The sequence below is a fragment of the Salmo salar genome, chromosome ssa27 (genome assembly GCF_905237065.1).
Source record: "Salmo salar chromosome ssa27, Ssal_v3.1, whole genome shotgun sequence".
Taxonomy (NCBI): Eukaryota; Metazoa; Chordata; class Actinopteri; order Salmoniformes; family Salmonidae; genus Salmo; species Salmo salar.
The window spans coordinates 9,853,954-9,873,278 of NC_059468.1; the positions used below are offsets into that span (position 1 = coordinate 9,853,954).

The 19,325-nt window shown below is 41.6% G+C and overlaps 1 long non-coding RNA gene across 1 annotated transcript; it reads right to left on the reverse strand.

Moving 5' to 3' along the window:
* Positions 1–3,295: 3,295 nt before the first annotated feature.
* LOC106588295 (uncharacterized) lies at positions 3,296–5,314 on the reverse strand. Its single transcript, XR_001324625.2, has 4 exons — positions 5,020–5,314; positions 4,278–4,405; positions 3,863–3,956; positions 3,296–3,611 (listed from the first exon to the last, which is right to left on the reverse strand). It is a non-coding gene; the product is annotated as an uncharacterized lncRNA (long non-coding RNA).
* Positions 5,315–19,325: the final 14,011 nt, after the last annotated feature.

The window sequence follows — 19,325 nt, forward strand, 5'->3', positions numbered from 1 at the left end:
CAGTAGCCTCACAAGTCCTCAATTGGCAGCTTCATTAAATAGTACCCGCAAAACACCAGTCTCAACGTCAACAGTGAAGAGGCGACTCCAGGATGCTGGCCTTCTAGGCAGAGTTGCAAAGAAAAAGCCGTATCTCTGTCCATTTTGCCAATCTTAATATTTTATTTTTATTGAGATTCTTCAAAGTAGCCACCCTTTGCCTTGATGACAGCTTTACACACTCTTAGCATTCTCTCAGCCAGCTTCACGAGGTAGTCACCTGGAATGCATTTCAATTAACAGATGTGCCATCTTAAAGTTCCTTTGTGGAATTTCTTTCTTTAATGTGTTTGAGCCAATCAGTTGTGTTGTGACTAGGTAAGGGTGGTATACAGAAGATAGCCCTATTTGGTAAAAGACCAAGTCCATATTATGGTGAGAACAGCTCAAATAAGCAAAGAGAAATGACAGTCCATCATTACTTTAAGACATGAAGGTTAGTCAATGCGGAACATTTCATGAACTTTGAAAGTTTCTTCAAGTGCAGCCGCAAAAACCATAAAGCGCTATTGTTCCTGTGTGTATGACAAAGTTCTAGGCAAAGCCTGTTACAAAATTATAGACCATCTCTGGCCTAGGTTTATTCAAACCTTAATCCTCCTTGATTCTCTTCTGTTTGTCTGTAGGCCTATATGGTAATTCAGCCCCTAGCTATGAATGAGTAGTCTGAAAGATGCAATGACTTAACAACACTATATTACACAGGCTTAAACATTTCAGTGCATTCATGGTACATCAAGTCTCTTGTAAAAAAAACTGTGGCCTAACCTTTCTATAAACTTCTCATAAATAAATTCACTGTGATATCCATCCAAGCCTAACAAGTGACACTCTTCAATACAGGACCGGGATTTATTCATCCATTTCAACCTTATGCAATGTCGCCCCCTGGCGTGCTAGATACAACCTCACAACCTTATGCAATGTCGCCCCCTGGCGTGCTGGATACAACCTCACAACCTTATGCAATGTTGCCCCCTGGCGTGCTAGATACAACCTCACAACCTTATGCAATGTCGCCCCCTGGCGTGCTAGATACAACCTCACAACCTTATGCAATGTCGCCCCCTGGCGTGCTGGATACAACCTCACAACCTTATGCAATGTCGCCCCCTGGCGTGCTAGATACAACCTCACAACCTTATGCAATGTCCCCCCCAGGCGTGCTAGATACAACCTCACAACCTTATGCAATGTCGCCCCCGGCGTGCTAGATACAACCTCACAACCTTATGCAATGTCGCCCCCGGCGTGCTAGATACAACCTCACAACCTTATGCAATGCCCCCCCGGGCGTGCAAGATGCAACCTCACAACCTTATGCAATGTCGCCCCCGGCGTGCTAGATACAACCTCACAACCTTATGCAATGTCGCCCCTGGCGTGCTAGATACAACCTCACAACCTTATGCAATGTCGCCCCCGGCGTGCTAGATACAACCTCACAACCTTATGCAATGTCGCCCCCGGCGTGCTAGATACAACCTCACAACCTTATGCAATGTCGCCCCTGGCGTGCTAGATACAACCTCACAACCTTATGCAATGTCGCCCCTGGCGTGCTAGATACAACCTCACAACCTTATGCAATGTCGCCCCTGGCGTGCTGGATACAACCTCACAACCTTATGCAATGTCGCCCCCTGGCGTGCTAGATACAACCTCACAACCTTATGCAATGTCGCCCCCGGCGTGCTAGATACAACCTCACAACCTTATGCAATGTCGCCCCCGGCGTGCTAGATACAACCTCACAACCTTATGCAATGTCGCCCCTGGCGTGCTAGATACAACCTCACAACCTTATGCAATGTCGCCCCTGGCGTGCAAGATGCAACCTCACAACCTTATGCAATGTCGCCCCTGGCGTGCTAGATACAACCTCCCAACCTTATGCAATGTCGCCCCCTGGCGTGCTAGATACAACCTCACAACCTTATGCAATGTCGCCCCCTGGCGTGCTAGATACAACCTCACAACCTTATGCAATGTCGCCCCCTGGCGTGCTAGATACAACCTCACAACCTTATGCAATGTCGCCCCCTGGCGTGCTAGATACAACCTCACAACCTTATGCAATGTCGCCCCTGGCGTGCTAGATACAACCTCACAACCTTATGCAATGTTGCCCCCTGGCGTGCTAGATACAACCTCACAACCTTATGCAATGTCGCCCCCCGGCGTGCTAGATACAACCTCACAACCTTATGCAATGTCGCCCCCCGGCGTGCTAGATACAACCTCACAACCTTATGCAATGTCGCCCCCCGGCGTGCTAGATACAACCTCACAACCTTATGCAATGTCGCCCCCCGGCGTGCTAGATACAACCTCACAACCTTATGCAATGTCGCCCCCTGGCGTGCTAGATACAACCTCACAACCTTATGCAATGTCGCCCCCTGGCTTGCTAGATACAACCTCACAACCTTATGCAATGTCGCCCCTGGCGTGCTAGATACAACCTCACAACCTTATGCAATGTCGCCCCCTGGCGTGCTAGATACAACCTCACAACCTTATGCAATGTCGCCCCCTGGCGTGCTAGATACAACCTCACAACCTTATGCAATGTCGCCCCCTGGCATGCTAGATACAACCTCACAACTTGTGGAAAGATGAGCGTGGAAAGAAATAGTTGCAGGCCTAAGTGTAGATCGATATTTATGTTCAAATATTATTTGGTGCAGATGGTTAACCCCATTTTGTTTGAGATATTGACACAATTATCTATTGTCCAGTGACAGGAATTAATATTGTCTTTGTCTGGTCAAGCGTCATTCCTTATGGATGCATATTTACCATGTTTACATTGCCCTAAAACATTTGCAGGTCTTCTTAGTAGCTGCATTATTTGCTTTCTTGTGTCAACGTAGCCTGACTGTACTGCAAGACAGACAGGTGGAGTTGCTTGCTATACCATCGAGCTCAGAAACACTATTACTTGTGGTCTCTATGGTACAATGGCTGCTCCTCTGTAGGTCGAATGTCTATATATCACAGGAGGCTGCTGAGGGGAGAACGGCTCAAGAGGGGTACAGTAAATTATTGGTGATGCAATAGCACATTGCATCACCATTACTGTACCCCTCTTCATTGGCTTAGTTTATCTTGACGTGCAACAATAAAGACAGCGTTTAAAGACTTAGTCTAAAAACAGCACTTAGTGTTACAATGTACTGTACCTAGTCTTCAAATGCACCCTCACCACAGAGGGACATCTACACAAAATATTAGGGCTAATATTTATTTATTATCAGAAGAATTTCACAATGGCATTTGACACGATTAGCAGAATTGAAAAGATTGACGAGAGCCTACTTACATGATAGAAAAGCCCCCTTAAGTTAAGTCTCACGCTTGACTATGATTCCTAAAAACTATAGGCCTACCATATATTCCCATTCTATAAGAATACTGTATAGTTTTCATGAAAAAAGGTTATTACAACAAAAACAAAAGGGGTTCAGTTGAGGTCCAGTTGATGTCACGATGGTAGATTTAACATGTCCTTTTGGAGCACACAGATGGAAGTGTACGTTCCCATTGAACATCATTCCGGCCTTTTTCAACTAAAGAGGAAACAAGGAATATACATGATCTCGTCACTTGATTACAAGTGCATGAGCTAGACTTGCAGAAAACTTCCCAAAAGAATACTGCTGATGCATGGAAATGGACTTAAAACAGACAATGACTGATTGAGTCTTGTTTTTAATGTCCATGTCAGACATGTTTGGTAAACACACTATAAATAAAGTTCAATGTCATTTAAGGATAGGGTGATAAGAGATAAGGGTTTCACATAGTATGATTACTGTACCTCTTCAGTTCGTCATCATGCATGGCTCACTGCCACCAACATTATTGGTTTCTCCTGCGAGCCAGTTCCTGTAGCCAAATTTGGAGCCGTCACTCTTGGTTCCATGGGAAAGAAGTAATCTCAGTGTCAAAGAAACATCACCATAGAATAGAAAATTGTTGCCAGTAGATATTACAGAAGCAGAAATTGCTCTAGTGTTGGCCTAGAATACTGTATTAAGATTTCACCAACTTAGATCTGACTGCATTGATGAACATTCCGGGGTGGCAGGTAGCCTAGTGGTTAGAGCGTTGGACTAGTAACCGAAAGGTTGCCAGATCAAATCCCTGAGCTGACAAGGTAAAAATCTGTCATTGGAAATAAAAATGTGTTCTTAACTGACTTGCCTAGTTAAATAAAAATCAACAAATTCTACCTGAACAGCATCAGATCCTCCAATCCAGGCAGGGGTAAAGTCCTCTGTCTGATCACCTCTTGCACAAAATTACACTCTTCAGAGGTGTGGACGGATGCAAGTTTTGCTCCAAATTGCTCACAGTCCCACTAGAGAGAAAGAGGACAGGATATAATATCACATATATATTTTATAATGAAAGTTTAAAAAAACTACTAAATAATTACAGCCATGGATTTTGTGTTCTTGCCACATGGATTTTTTTATTTATATTTTACCTTTATTTAACTAGGCAAGTCAGTTAAGAACAAATTGGATGCTTTTCAAAGTATAATCCAGTGTGGAACTGCAACACTGTGATTGGTGATACCTGGTGTATGTCTATACTATCAGTCTAATATAGCTAAGCCAAAACATTTAAAGGGTGCATCAGGTTCAAATGCACCTCAGCATTCATCCACATCTTGCCGGAAGGGACAAAGAGAAAACACAGTGCCCCATATTTGAGCCAGCCGAGGGGGGAAAGAGCTCCTGCTCAACCTCTCCACCTTCTCTGTGACGAGGCAAGACGTGATCAGAACAAACTCATTGAAGCCTAACATTACAAATGTACAAAATTGCAAGCACTGTGTTGAGCAAGTTGAGAAATCTGATTCCTTCATGCACCAGGTTTCACCGATCACAGTGTTGTAGTTCCACACTCAGAAAAGCCAAAACAAGTTGCTCATTCATTGAAGACGTGCTAACAACATCAAGCGCTTACCAGCAGGTGGGCTCTGTTCCATGTTGTTTTCCATGACATGGGGATCCTCTAGAAAAGAGATGTAACTAAATACTATGAAGAAATTGTATTTTACCAGTGTATAATGTGAGCTGTATCATTTTAGATTGTCATATGTGGATGAGGTGTTTTCTTGGTTTGCTGTGTGAGTTACCTGCTGCACCGCTCAGAGCAAACACAGCACAGGGAAACAGGGAAAGGATAAACATTGCCATAGTGATAATGGGATCCTGAAAATAAGACATATACAATCAATAACACATCAGACAGACACCTCAATTGATTAATAGATTTTTTTGGTTGTTAAAAAAAAAATGTTAGAGATTCACTGATGATTCCCTAAAAAAAAAGCAAAGAGGAGCACTTTCATACTGTTGGCTCACATGGCCACAAGGAAACCGATTTCCCATAATTCCATATCAGTTGAACATAGTACAAAGTATCATGTTTGTGAGAGTTGTTAAATGTGATTATCTGATAGGCTTATATTGGGTTTAACTGTTTATTTGGACAGAGATTCAACAATAGGGGGAGCAAGTTGGGCTGATTAAAAAGTTGCCCTGTGCTCTGGCACAGGCAAAAAAAACATGTAGAAAACCCATCAATTTCAATTATGTATTTCATAACATAGGTTATTGTTAGATGACTGCAAAAACATTTTTATTTTTATTTAAAATGGCACTTGGTGTCACCTTACAATAGTTTCTCACGTGTACTGGTGCTGCAGCACAAGTATTTTGAAAATAAACATTTGAACCAATGCATCTGTATAATGTTGTTGTCTTTGGTTCATTATCATGTTGATTTGACAGTGATACTGTTTATGAAGGGAACTACATAATGTCACTAATATACTGCTAGTATAATGGCACACTGCAATAGGCCTACCATAAAATACTATATGACTTTATACTGCAGAAATATGTTTAATAACTCATGGGAGAAAATGAATTAAATGTGTACACACCTTTTATTGACAATAAACAAAATAATCAACATTTACATAAACAAACTTAGAGCTTCCGTTTTAGATCAACAAATCATCTTCAATACAAATATGTGACAGAAAATGAATGTTAATGATTGTAAAAGGAGACTTTTCAAGGGGCTGTTGTGATAGGAAAAACAATATGCAGATCAATCCGTAACAGACCACAATTGAAGGGTTGAGAGAACCCTAAGCACTGGTAATTGTCCCCGACTGTGACCCAGTCTATCTAGGTCTGCAGACTGTCCGACAACTTGCTCGGCAGCGTCTGTGGCAGATTAAGAGAATGCAGATTGTCCTGCAGCAGCAGGTGCCTTGAGGTCGGGAAGGGCCCCAGGCGAAAATAAAGAATATAAAAAATGTAATATGATGTGCCAATGGATACTGAAGCGGGCATTTGCTTTTGCCTACTTCTCTAAGTGGCAGGATTATCAACCAACGCTTTTAAAGCCACATATCTTTTTGTACAGGAGGTGACATTTCATAATGAAAGTGACAGTCCCAAGAGAATGACACGTTTCAATCATATTTCAAAGCTGTGCATTGTAGTAGACTGTACATGACAAAATTATTTATTTTTAAAAATATGGCAGATGGTGCCTTAACAGATATCAGATTAGTGTTTTAGCCTGAGTCTAACTGTTGGATGCAGCGTACAGAAAGCTTGACCCATAGGCTGTATGTAAATACCAATAAAACAATAATGATACATTTGCTGCAGCCCATGTCTTTGCAGTGATGCAGCTTGATCCGTATTTGGACCAGCCTCCTGGGCATAGCTCCTTGCTCTCCACCCCCTCCTCCCCATCCCCTACCTCCTCAGTCACATCCTCGTCTCTCCACTTATTCTCTGGGAGGACAAGGACAGAAACAGGTTTCTGTAGCAATGCTAACATCTTTGTTTACAAACCACTGTCCATGTACAAATCTACCGAGAGTCTACCATTATATGGAATGTACAATTCTAGGTTTTTAGTCCTGGGTGAGTGACAGTCTAAAAACTGAAATGTTCATTCAACAAAAATAAGAGATTTTTTTTAAAACCACTTACCAAGTGTCAACTTTTGCTCAGCATCTGTTATCTTCTTATGGGGCACCACAGTGAAAGGGAGCACATTTCATTTTTCTTAGAAATGTCTATGCAGTATACTTCTTTACACATCTACTCCTTTCACAGACACGCGTAACTTTGGAAAAGTGTTCTAGAAGGGAGATGAGTCTACAGTGGTACAAACTTACCAAGAGTTGGGTTCTGTTCGAAAGGTGTTTGCCTCATCACCCAGACCCTCTTTAAAAACAGAGACATAACCAGTAAGGAGTGAGATGGGAAACCATTTGACAACTTCTTGGTATTTACTGATAAATAATCAATTTACCCACAGGAGGAACCTGTTCAATATCATTATCCAGAAAGGGTTCTGTAAAAGGAGAGGTATTGAATGAATAGATGGACCAAAACAACTCTCAAGGACGGACACCCAATTTAGACATGTATGCATTTATTTTTTTAAATGGGGACCTCCCGAGTGGTGCAGCGGTCTAAGGCACTGCGTCGCAGTGCTTGAGGCATTACTACAGACCCGGGCTGTGCATGAAGCAGCACACAATTGGCCCAGCGTTGTCCGGGTTAGGGGAGGGTTTGGCCGGCCGGGTTTTCCTTGTCCCATCGCGCCCTAATGACTCCTTGTGGCAGGCCGGGCGCCTGCAAGCTGACTTCGATCGCCAGCTGGACGGTGTTTCCTCCGACACATTGGTGCAGCTGGCATCCAGGTTAAGTAAGCAGTGTGTCAAGACGCAGTGCAGCTTGGTAGGGTCGTGTTTAGGAGGACGCACGGCTCTCAACCGTCACCTCTCCTGAGTCTGAAGGGGAGTTGCAGCTATCGGACAAGACTAGCTACCAATTGGATATCACGAAATTGGGGGGGGGGGGAAATTTTTTTTATTTTTTATTATGGTAACTTGATGTGAACTAGTTGATAATATTGATGTTTCTTTTTCATTACATGTTTTTGTACCATAGGTTTATTGGTGTACTTAAATATTGTAGCTAAAACTTGACCCCTTGACAAAGATCAAAACAAGAACTGTATCTTTAGTCAGGTGACAGGATTCCTGAACACCCACACATGCACATCCATAAACTATGCACGTGGTTATGTATGTATACAGTGTAGTAAACAAATGCAAGCATTCCCATTTAACCTACTTTTAGAACTCCCATGACACTGTAAAATGATTGAGGCAGCTCTTGAATGAATATTGCAAATTACCCAATTTCACAACATACTATTACGCTCAAGCAAATGTGTGCACACTCTCATATACTGAATCAACATGGTCAAGTTTGTGTGGAAGAGGTGGAAAAACCTGAAATAGACAACCTAGATGGGAAACTATTGAGAATGGTAGCAGACTGTATTGCCACCCCTATTTGCCATGTCTTTAACCAAAGGAGTGAGTGTCCATAGGCGAGGAAGGAAGCTTAAGAAATTCCACTACTTAACAATAGTAAGCACCCTTTTCTGGCTCCAACGCCCCTCCCCCCCCCGCCTGTTCTTAGTAAACTGGTGGAGAGAATTGTGTTTGAACAATGTAACGATCGTCTGGAAGAGGGGACCAAGATGCAGCGTGGTAAGTGGTCATAATGATTTTTAATGATACACTTCAAAAACAAACAGGGAAAACGAAAGCCAACAGTTCTGTCGGTGCAAACCACACAACAGAAACAACTACCCACAAAACCCCAAAGGAAAACAGGCTGCCTAAGTATGATTCCTAATCAGAGACAACGATAGACAGCTGCCTCTGATTAGGAACCCTACTCGGCCCAAAACAAAGAAATACAAAAACATAGAAAAAGGAACATATAACGCCCACCCAATGTAACACCCTGGCCTAACCAAAATAAAGAACAACAACCCCTCTCTATGGCCAGGGCGTTACAAACAAATACAATGCAATTTTTTTTAAACTAACTACTGACTTTCAGCAGGCATGTAGGGAAGGGCACTCAACTTGTACTGCATACTTTAAATGTAACCTTTATTTAAATAGATAAGTCGGTTCAGAACAAATTCTTAAGATGACTGATGATTGGCTAAAATAAATGAATAATACAATGGTAGTTGGAGCTGTATTGTTTGATTTCAGCGCAGCATTTGATGTTATTGATTATAATTTGTTATTGAAAAAAAAAAAAAATCACTCGTTATGGCTTGACATTACCTGTTCTGACATGCATAGGGACGGATCGAAATTTACACAATGACTAAAATGGGGGAGGGTTGAATTAGAGGGTGATGCCTCTGGAATTTATACACTGATTGAGTAGGTGAAGTTATGGAGATTGTACTCCTATTAGAAATACGGCGAGAGAGACAGTTCCTCATTTTAGGGTTCTATAAATGTTGATTGGAGGATTAACAATGTTTGCCATTCTGTGCCATGTCACTCAGCTGTGATTATCCAAATAACAGTCCATTTATCCATACAAGATGTGGTCTGAAAATAATAAACATTAATAGAAATGGCATCAATACTAAGATAAGGCACATACATTTAGCAATGACAAAACAAAATATACAGCTCTCATCTGTTTTAATAATCCGATGACTGAAACGAAAACACAAGTAACTAGCAACATCAGACTAACCACCTAACAATGTCAGGCGAAAATGTAGACACATAATGCTGTAACGACGAAAATATTCTTTAAACTATTACTTCGTCAGTAAAACAGGGGGAAACATATACCTTATATCAATTAGCCTATAGGCTATTTAGTGTGGTTTCAATCAAAAGATCCATAGCCTAAAAGAATAGGAAGTACATGCTCGTAGAAGCACAGAGCAAAGTTATATTTCTAAGATAGCTGCTGGGATGGTGTAAATAACACTAGGCTGCATTACACACTGCAATGGATATTCCAACCCTGAGCCCCGGACTTCTGTTGCTGAACAAAAACTGTTTTTGTATGCTGCTTAACTAACATCTGTGCTGTGTAGGGCTATGGTGGCAGTTCATGAGGAGAGTCAAATGCTTCTTCCGTAAAAATCAGTCGTAAATGGACAGCTCATGGTGCTGAAAGTAGGCAAATTCGAGTAAGCGTAATTAATTTCAACTGCTTCATTTTAATTTGACTTTAATAACAACAAGAGGGCTTTGTGTAATATGATTTAGGCAGGTCTTGATTGGATATTGCAATTCATCCTAATTTCACAAAGATTAAAGATAGATGACTAAAGATAAAGTGCTTGTATTGATATTCTATCATGATCTGGCTCACGTTTCAGCAAAAATCTTCAATAACACCAATAAACCTAATCTAAGGAGCAGGGGAAAAAATGCCATGAAAAAGAAACAATATCAAGTTAACAATTTTTGGAATTGGCAGATTTTTTCCCTTGTGAGCTAACTATTTTAAAGTGCTCTTCTTTCTCCAGCTGAACAGAACCCGCAGATGGGCAAGTCCTCTTCTCACCGACAACACTTTGTGTTGCTGTTTTGATCTCTTTTTCAGTGAGTTCTTCCTGATTGTTTCTGGCCTTCTTTTTCTCAGTAATGTATTTTAAACTTATGTCTTGTTTTCAGAAGCCCATCGTCACCATGGCGATGTTGACCATCTCGCTACTGCTTCGTGCTGCCTTTGCTCTGAGTATTGCACCAGGTAAAACGCACAGCAAGACATATATCCATGCGTACTCCACTTGAGTTGACAAGATATTGCCAACTTCGGACTGATAATGTTTCTGTTGTCCAGGTGCCGAGGCCCTACTTTCACTCTTTCTTGTGTGACAGTTCTTGTTTCAGAACCTTCATTGGAGGGAAACATGGAACAACCCTCCTTGGTAAGTGTGTGCATATACAGTATGTCTATATTGTCCTGCCGACATTATTGAAACAATGTCTTTCCCTCCATGTTTTATTTGACCTTCATTTAACTAGGCAAGTCAGTTAATAAGAACAAATTCTTATTTTCAATGACAGCCTAGGAACAGTGGGTTAACTGCCTTGTTCAGGGGCAGAACGACAGATTTGAACCTTGTCAGTTCGGTTACTAGTCCAACGCTCTAACCACTAGGCTACGCAAGTGGATGATGAGGGGAAACACCTTAAAACAGAACCCACCTCTTGGTAAGTCTTTACTAGGTAGACTCTCTTCACTAGATGCTTCCAGTTTTCAGAGTAAGATGTGTTGAGGAGTAAACGTTCAAACAAAGATGCTGCATAAATATTGCTACGACAGTTTTGATTGAATGTACCCCCTCGTGTTTCACTGTAGAGCCCCTTGAGGTGATGGTCGCTGTGCTGACATTGCCTCTGGGTACGTTAGCAGTTCGTAATGTTTGCCAGTGAAACTTATTTCTATAGAATATTTTGTATTGCCCCAACCAGTGAGTCAGTCACTGAATTCATTTTGTGTCTGTCCTCCCCTCCAGAAACAGAGTGGACAGAGGAGGGCATGGACCAAATACAGGTCATGCTGCTACAAGTTCCCCCAGACTGCAGGGACATGGGCTGCAGCTGAGGTACAGTATCATATTGTGTTTACCTTCTACGGTGAATCAAGTTACTGTTTGATTGGACTTGGTTGAGACATTTATTTCGTGCCTTGGTTCAGGCTCACAGAATATTGGCGAAAGTGACGTAATGTCTTTATGAGCATGTTGCCATGGGGATCGTAATTTTTAGACTAACTCAAATCACATGTATTTATAAAGCCCTTTTTACATCAGCTGGCCCCTATTCCCAGTGATTAGTAATTGTACAAGTGTGCCCTTGGTTTACCAGTGTCCTGTCGATTATTGTTACAATGTCCGTTGGTTTGTGTGAGTACCTGTGCTGTGTGTTTTGGATTTCACAGATAATTACAGGTCTCGTCCCGTGTGTTAATCATTGTATGCTTGTGTTATTTATTCGAGGTACTCCTCGCTCTTTTGTTTGGGTTTCAACCCTGTGTTTTGTATAGTGTTTGATTGGTCTTCGTCCCCGTGCCTTTACATGGCACGCTGTAATTTGGGTAAATTAAAAACCCATATTACGCATTCCTGCACCTGTCTCCCCATCATACATACCAACATGGCATCAGCAGATGTCACAACGTGCTTATACAGAAACCCAGCCTAAAACCACAAACAGCAAGCAATGCAGATGCCGCGACTCTTATTTCCACTATAAAATGAATCTGTTCTTGTCCACCTCTCTCTCTAGCGACACTGTGTGCATTTCGGAGCGAACCTTGTATCGGTGCAAAGCTCTGCCAAGTATCATTTCTTACAGGTGGTGGTGATGACCAGTACTGGTGATTTCACCAAAACATGGATTGGAGGAGCTGATGCTGTTCATGTAGAGTACTTATCGATATCTCTAAAGCCAAGACTCATAAAGTCAAATCTAGGTTTGGAAGCTCTTTGAGAGGTAGACACTGGAGCAAATGCTCAATGTATTATCCACTGGCCTTGTTTTTACTCTATGGGAATGAGTCTGAGACTTCACTGTTCTTCCCCACAGAACCAGGTGTGGTTCTGGAGTGATAGCTGTAGATTCTATATTTTTTTACAGACCATTTTGAGACAATTCTCTTGTCAGGATCCTCTCATGTGTAGAAAACACCACTTTCACAAGAAAATGGAAAGAGGGGATTGAGTTGCGGTAAGTCTCCAGCATAAACACACAGGGAACTATTCAAAATGGCATCCGGTGTGAAGCGCGTGTGGGTCAGGCTACTCTAGGTGTACCAGCATATTTTTTGTGGTGTTGAGAAGGTTTAAATCTTAAGCAACCTGCCTACATGTTGTTTGAAGTACATTTGACCAACATAGCTACTGTAGTAGGTCAAGCTGTGTACTGGAAAACCTTGGTAGAGCATGGGTGAAGTTAGGCCTTTAGAATATTTTTATTTAACCTTTATTTAACTAGGCAAGTCAGTTCTTATTCTTTTTTACAATGACGGCCTACCCAGGCTAAACCCGGACAACGCTGGGCCAATTGTGCGCTGCCCTATGGGACTCCCAATCACGGCCGGATATGATACAGCCTGAATTCGAACCAGGTACTGCAGTGACGCCTCTTGCACTGTGAAGCAGTGTCTTAGACCACTGCGCCAGTCAGGAGCCTTGTGGTACTCGTGAATTTCCTTTATTTTTCGGCTTCAGACCCACCTAGATTCTCACCGAAAACAGTTTTTGTGTTTAATAATGTAATGATAACATGATAATAACAGGCTATAATATTATATTATTATACTATATCATATTCACAAAACAGAATTGGTTAATTACCATGATCATGTTGATGTAATTATACTTGCGAGCTGTTCATGGAGGGAATAAGTACCATGCCTGTGAGTACCATGCCATACAATATGAGTCAAATACATATGGCTGTAATAAGCACATCTTGTACTCACAAACTGAGTTTGGACATTTGTTTGGTTAAAACAGTAGGATAAATACACATGTAGTCCATTCTCGTATTTATCTTTATTTATATACTTTAAATACTGTATGTACAGTTGAAGTCAGAAGTTTACATACACCTTAGCCAAATACATTTAAACTCAGTTTTTCACAATTCCTGACATTTAATCCTAGTAAAAATTCCCTGTCTTTGGTCCGTTAGGATCACCACTTTATTTTAAGAATGTGAAATGTCAGAATAATAGTAGAGAGAATGATTTATTTCAGCTTTTATTTCTTTCATCACATTCCCAGTGGGTCAGAAGTTTACATACACTCAATTAGTATTTGGTAGCATTGCCTTTAAATTGTTTAACTTGGGTCAAACGTTTTGGTTAGCCTTCCACAAGCTTCCCACAATAAGTTGGGTGAATTTTGGCCCATTCCTCCTGACAGAGCTGGTGTAACTGAGTCAGGTTTGTAGGCCTCCTTGCTCGCACACGCTTTTTCAGTTCTGCCCACAAATTATCTATAGGATTGAGGTCAGGGCTTTGTGATGGCCACTCCAATACCTTGACTTTGTTGTCCTTAAGCCATTTTTCCACAACTTTGGAAGTATGCTTAGGGTCATTGTCCACTTGGAAGACCCATTTGCGACCAATCTTTAACTTCCTGACTGATGTCTTGAGATGTTGCTTCAATATATCCACATAATTTTCCTTCCCATTGATGCCATCTATTTTGTGAAGTGCACTAGTCCCTCCTGCAGCAAAGCATTCCCACAACATGATGCTGCCACCCCCATGCTTCACGGTTGGGATGGTGTTCTTTGGCTTGCAAGCCTCCCCCTTTTTCCTCCAAACATGACGATGGTCATTATGGCCAAACAGTTCTATTTTTGTTTCATCAGACCAGGGGACATTTCTCCAAAAAGTACAATCTTTGTCCCCATGTGCAGTTGCAAACCGTAGTCTGGCTTTTTTTATGGCGGTATTGGAGCAGTGGCTTCTTCCTTCCTGAGCGGCCTTTCAAGTTGTGTCCATATAGGACTTGTTTTAATGTGGATATAGATACTTTTGTACCTGTTTCCTCCAGCATCTTCACAAGGTCCTTTGCTGTTGTTCTGGGATTGATTTGCACTTTTCGCACCAAAGTACGTTCATCTCTAGGAGACAGAACGCTTCTCCTTCCTGAGTGGTATGACGGCTGCGTGGTCCCATGGTGTTTATACTTGCATACTATTGTTTCTACAGATGAACGTTGTGCCTTCAGGTATTTGGAAATTGCTCCCAAGGATGAACCAGACTTGTGGAGGTGTACAATTCTTTTCTGAGGTCTTGGCTAATTTCTTTTGATTTTCCAATGATGTCAAGCAAAGAGGCACTGAGTTTGACGGTAGGCCTTGAAATACATCCACAGGTACACATCCAATTGACTCAAATTATGTCAATTACCCTATCAGAAGTTTCTAAAGCCATGACATCATTTTCTGGAATTTTCCAAGCAGGTTTAAAGGCACAGTCAACTTAGTGTATGTAAACTTCTGACCCACTGGAATTGTGATACAGTGAATTATAAGTGAAATAATCTGTCTGTAAACAATTGTTGGAAAAATGACTTGTGTCATGCACAAAGTAGATGTCCTAACCGACTTGACAAAACTATAGTTTGTTGACAAGAAATTTGTGGAGTGGTTTAAAAATGAGTTTTAATGACTCCAACCTAAGTGTAAACTTCCGACTTCAACTGTATATACCTAGTGAGAGTTTGGAAACGTAAAGCTACATTCTGGGATTCGAAAAACAACTAAATGTTCGCCAAACTACTTAGTATACAGGGAAGGGAAATGTAACACCTCTCAAATTCATAGATTTGGCTCTTGATGCAAAGACTGACAGTCTATGACATCCACATGATAGTTTTGAACAGATTTTAAAGATGTTTACATTCTTGTTTGTCCAGTAATAAAACCTTTTGTGTCACGACTTCCTCTGAAATCGGTCCCTCTCTTTGTTCGGGCGACGTTCGGTGGTCGACGTCACCGGTCTTCTAGCCATCGCCGATCGACTTTTAATTTTCAATTTGTTTTGTCTTGTCTTTCCACACACCTGGTTTCAATTCCCTCATTACATGTTCTATTTAACCTTCTGTTCCCCCATGTCCTTGTCGGGAATTGTTTATTGTTAGTGCTTGTGCACGTTATGCTGGTATGTGACGGGTTTTTACCCATTTGACTTTGTACTGTTTACGGTGGTTTTATTTATTAAACTGCGCCGTTGTCAATCAGTTTGCTCTCCTGCGCCTGACTTCTGTGCCGCCAGTACGCACTCCTGACATTTTGTGTCATTATGGAGAATAATTTATGAATTATATTCTTCAAGAATCAATGCTAGGTTATTACATTTTTTCTAATAGTTTTTAGATGTTTATTTGAAATTCTGTTTAGTTTCGTTAGGTTTCAGACTTGATTTACTAGTTTTTATTTAGTTTGAGGTTTTTTTTCTATTTCATTTTGAATTATTTCCTTTTAGTTTCAGTGAAAGTACCCAATTGGGAACAGATGTCATTTATATATTCAGTTTTGATTTATATTTGGTTGAGTTGTCAACTAATGTCACAGCTGTCTTCAGAAATGGACCAAAATGCAGCAGAGTTAGTATTCATCCTTCAATTTAATTAGAACGAACACTATACAAGAACAAAAACAAGGAAACTGACAGCCAACAGTCCTGTCAGGTGCAACCACACTAAACAAGAAACAATTACCCACAACCCCAAAGAAAAACACACACTCCTATATAGGACTCCCAATCAAAGGCAACTCAACACACCTGCCTTCAATTGGGAGTCCTAATCACCAACACAACCATTCACACACACAAAAACCCTGCCACATCCTGACCAAAACTAATCCAATTGCTCCCTCTGCTGGTCAGGATGTGACAACTAACGTGAATTCAACATGAAATCCCCCCAAAACTACCATCTCATTGGATTTAGGTTCAAAGTTGGGTGAAGAAAATACTACATTCCCGTATATTGATGACTTTTTACTAACACAATCAGTTTTCCACGTTGATTCAACATCATCACAATGATTTTTTTGTTGTTGAAATTATGTGGAAACAACATTGATTCAATCAGTTTTTTTCCCAGTGGGTAGGAATACAAGGAATACAACCAACATATAGACTGACTTCATCCAGTGTCCAGAAAAATGGATTTGCGTGATATGCCAATATGTACATATTTAATGAGATATTGCTTAATTTGCATTATTTCGGAAACCTTGTAATACAAAAAAGTATGATATTTGTCTACATCCAACTGGTAATAGTTGATTGTTATATGATAAAGGGGAAGAAATATGAGGGTGTGGTGCCTAGCCCTATAAAAATAATCTGACTCAGATTCAGACATTTCCGCCGCACCGTTCAAAGCTATAGCCAGCACTGGTTGTTGTTGATCACAGTTATTCTCTTGTCTATTCTGTAATAGCCTTGACTATGTTCAGCCCGTTGTCAGTTACGAAGAGTAGGATCTTCTCCTCTGGTATATCCCATGTGTTCAATGTGCGGTCAATTACCTCTCCGGTGTGGGGATGCTAAATCCAATGGAGGTTGTTGACCAATGCATGCTGTGCCTTGTTTTTGTATTTAGTATTTTATTATACCAAGGCAGCAGCTACTCTTCCAAGTGTCCAGCAACATTAAGGCAATTACATAAACTCAGCAAAAAAAGAAACGTCCCTTTCTCAGGACCCTGTCTTTCAAAGATAACTCGTAAAAATCCAAATAACTTCACAGATCTTGATCATAAAGGGTTTAAACACTGTTTCCCATGCTTGTTCAATGAACCATAAAAAATTCATGAAAATGCACCTGTGGAACGGTCATTAAGACACTAACAGCTTACAGACGGTAGACAATTAAGGTCACAGTTATGAAAACTTAGGACACTAAAGAGGCCTTTCTACTGATTCTGAAAAACACCAAAAGAAAGATGCCCAGGGTCCCTGCTCATCTGCGTGAACGTGCCTTAGGCATGTGGCAAGGAGGCATGAGGACTGCAGATGTGGCCAGGGCAATAAATTGCAATGTCCGTACTGTGAGATGCCGAAGACAGTGCTACAGGGAGACAAGACGGACAGCTGATCATCCTCGCAGTGGCAGACCACGTGTTACAACACCTGCACAGGATCGGTACATCCGAACATCACACCTGCGGGACAGGTACAGGATGGCAACAACAACTGCCTGAGTAACACCAGGAACGCACAATCCCTCCATCAGTGCTCAGACTGTCCGCAATAGGCTGAGAGAGGCTGGACTGAGGGCTTGTAGGCCTGTTGTAAGGCAGGTCCTCACCAGACATCACCGGCAACAACGTCGCCTATGGGCACAAACCCACCGTCGCTGGACAGGACTGGCAAAAAGTGCTCTTCACTGACGAGTCGTGGTTTTGTCTCACCAGGGGTGATGGTCGGATTTGCATTTATCTGGAGCGGGATCGATTTGGAGATGGAGGGTCCGTCATGGTCTGGGGCGGTGTGTCACAGCATCATCGGACTGAGCTTGTTGTCATTGCAGGCAATCTCAATGCTGTGCATTACAGAGAAGACATCCTCCTCCCTCATGTGGTACCCTTCCTGCAGGCTTCTCCTGACATGACCCTCCAGCATGACAATGCCACCAGCCATACTGCTCGTTCTGTGCGTGATTTCCTGCAAGACAGGAATGTCAGTGTTCTGCCATGACCAGCGAAGAGCCCAGATCTCAATCCCATTGAGCACATCTGGGACCTGTTGAATCGGGGTGAGGGTGAGAGAAATATCCGGGAACTTGAAGGTGCCTTGGTGGAAGAGTGAGGTAACATCTCACAGCGACAACTGGAAAATCTGGTGCAGTCCATGAGGAGGAGATGCACTGCAGTACTTAGTATCTGGTGTGGCCACCAGCTGCCTTAACTGTTACTTTTGATTTTGACCACCCCTTTGTTCAGGGACACATTATTCCATTTCTGTTAGTCACATGTCTGTGGTACTTGTTCAGTTTATGTCTCAGTTGTTGAATCTTGTTATGTTCATACAAATATTTACACGTTAAGTTTGCTGAAAATAAACGCAGTTGACAGTGAGAGGACATTTCTTTTTTTGCTGAGTTTACATTAAAACATGACATTTCACAACACATTATTGCACACTACTCTACTACAACTTATCTACAATACAAAATCCATATGTTTGTGTGTTTATATGTGTGTCTGTGCCTGTGTGTGTGTCTCTTCACAGCCCGCACTGTTCCATAAGGTGTAGTTTTAACTGTTTTTTTTAAAGCTGATTTTACTGCTTGAATGAGTTATTTGATGTGGAGTAAAGTGATGAAGTCAATCTCTCCTCTACTTTGAGCCAAGAGAGATTGCATCTTATTCATGTGAGCTCTCCGTGTACATTGAAGGGCCAGCTGCTCTGTTCTGGGACAACTAAAATGTACCTCTTTGTGGCACTTGGCCATATGACTGGGCAGTAGTCCAGGTGCAGCAACACTAGGGCCTGTGTTGTGGAAATGCAACACTAAGCACTCAAATTCAAAGTAAATAAAGCACTCTCAATACAAGCCTTCCCTTTCCCTTTCCAGTCCCTTTATACTGCTACACAAACAAGTCATAGAAGCATGGTTGGTTCCTGCATGAGTCTGATTGATACCACACCAGGCTTCTTACCTTGAAACCGAGATACTCCTTATTGTTCCCAGAGCAATGTTCTGGGCATACTGACAAATTGCTTATCAGTGATAGTGTGGATTCCTACTTCGTACAATCAATCAGTCACTCGCATGAACCCAACCAAGTTGGTTATTAGAAAAGCAACATTGTGTTAAACATACGTTCATATACACAAGAAG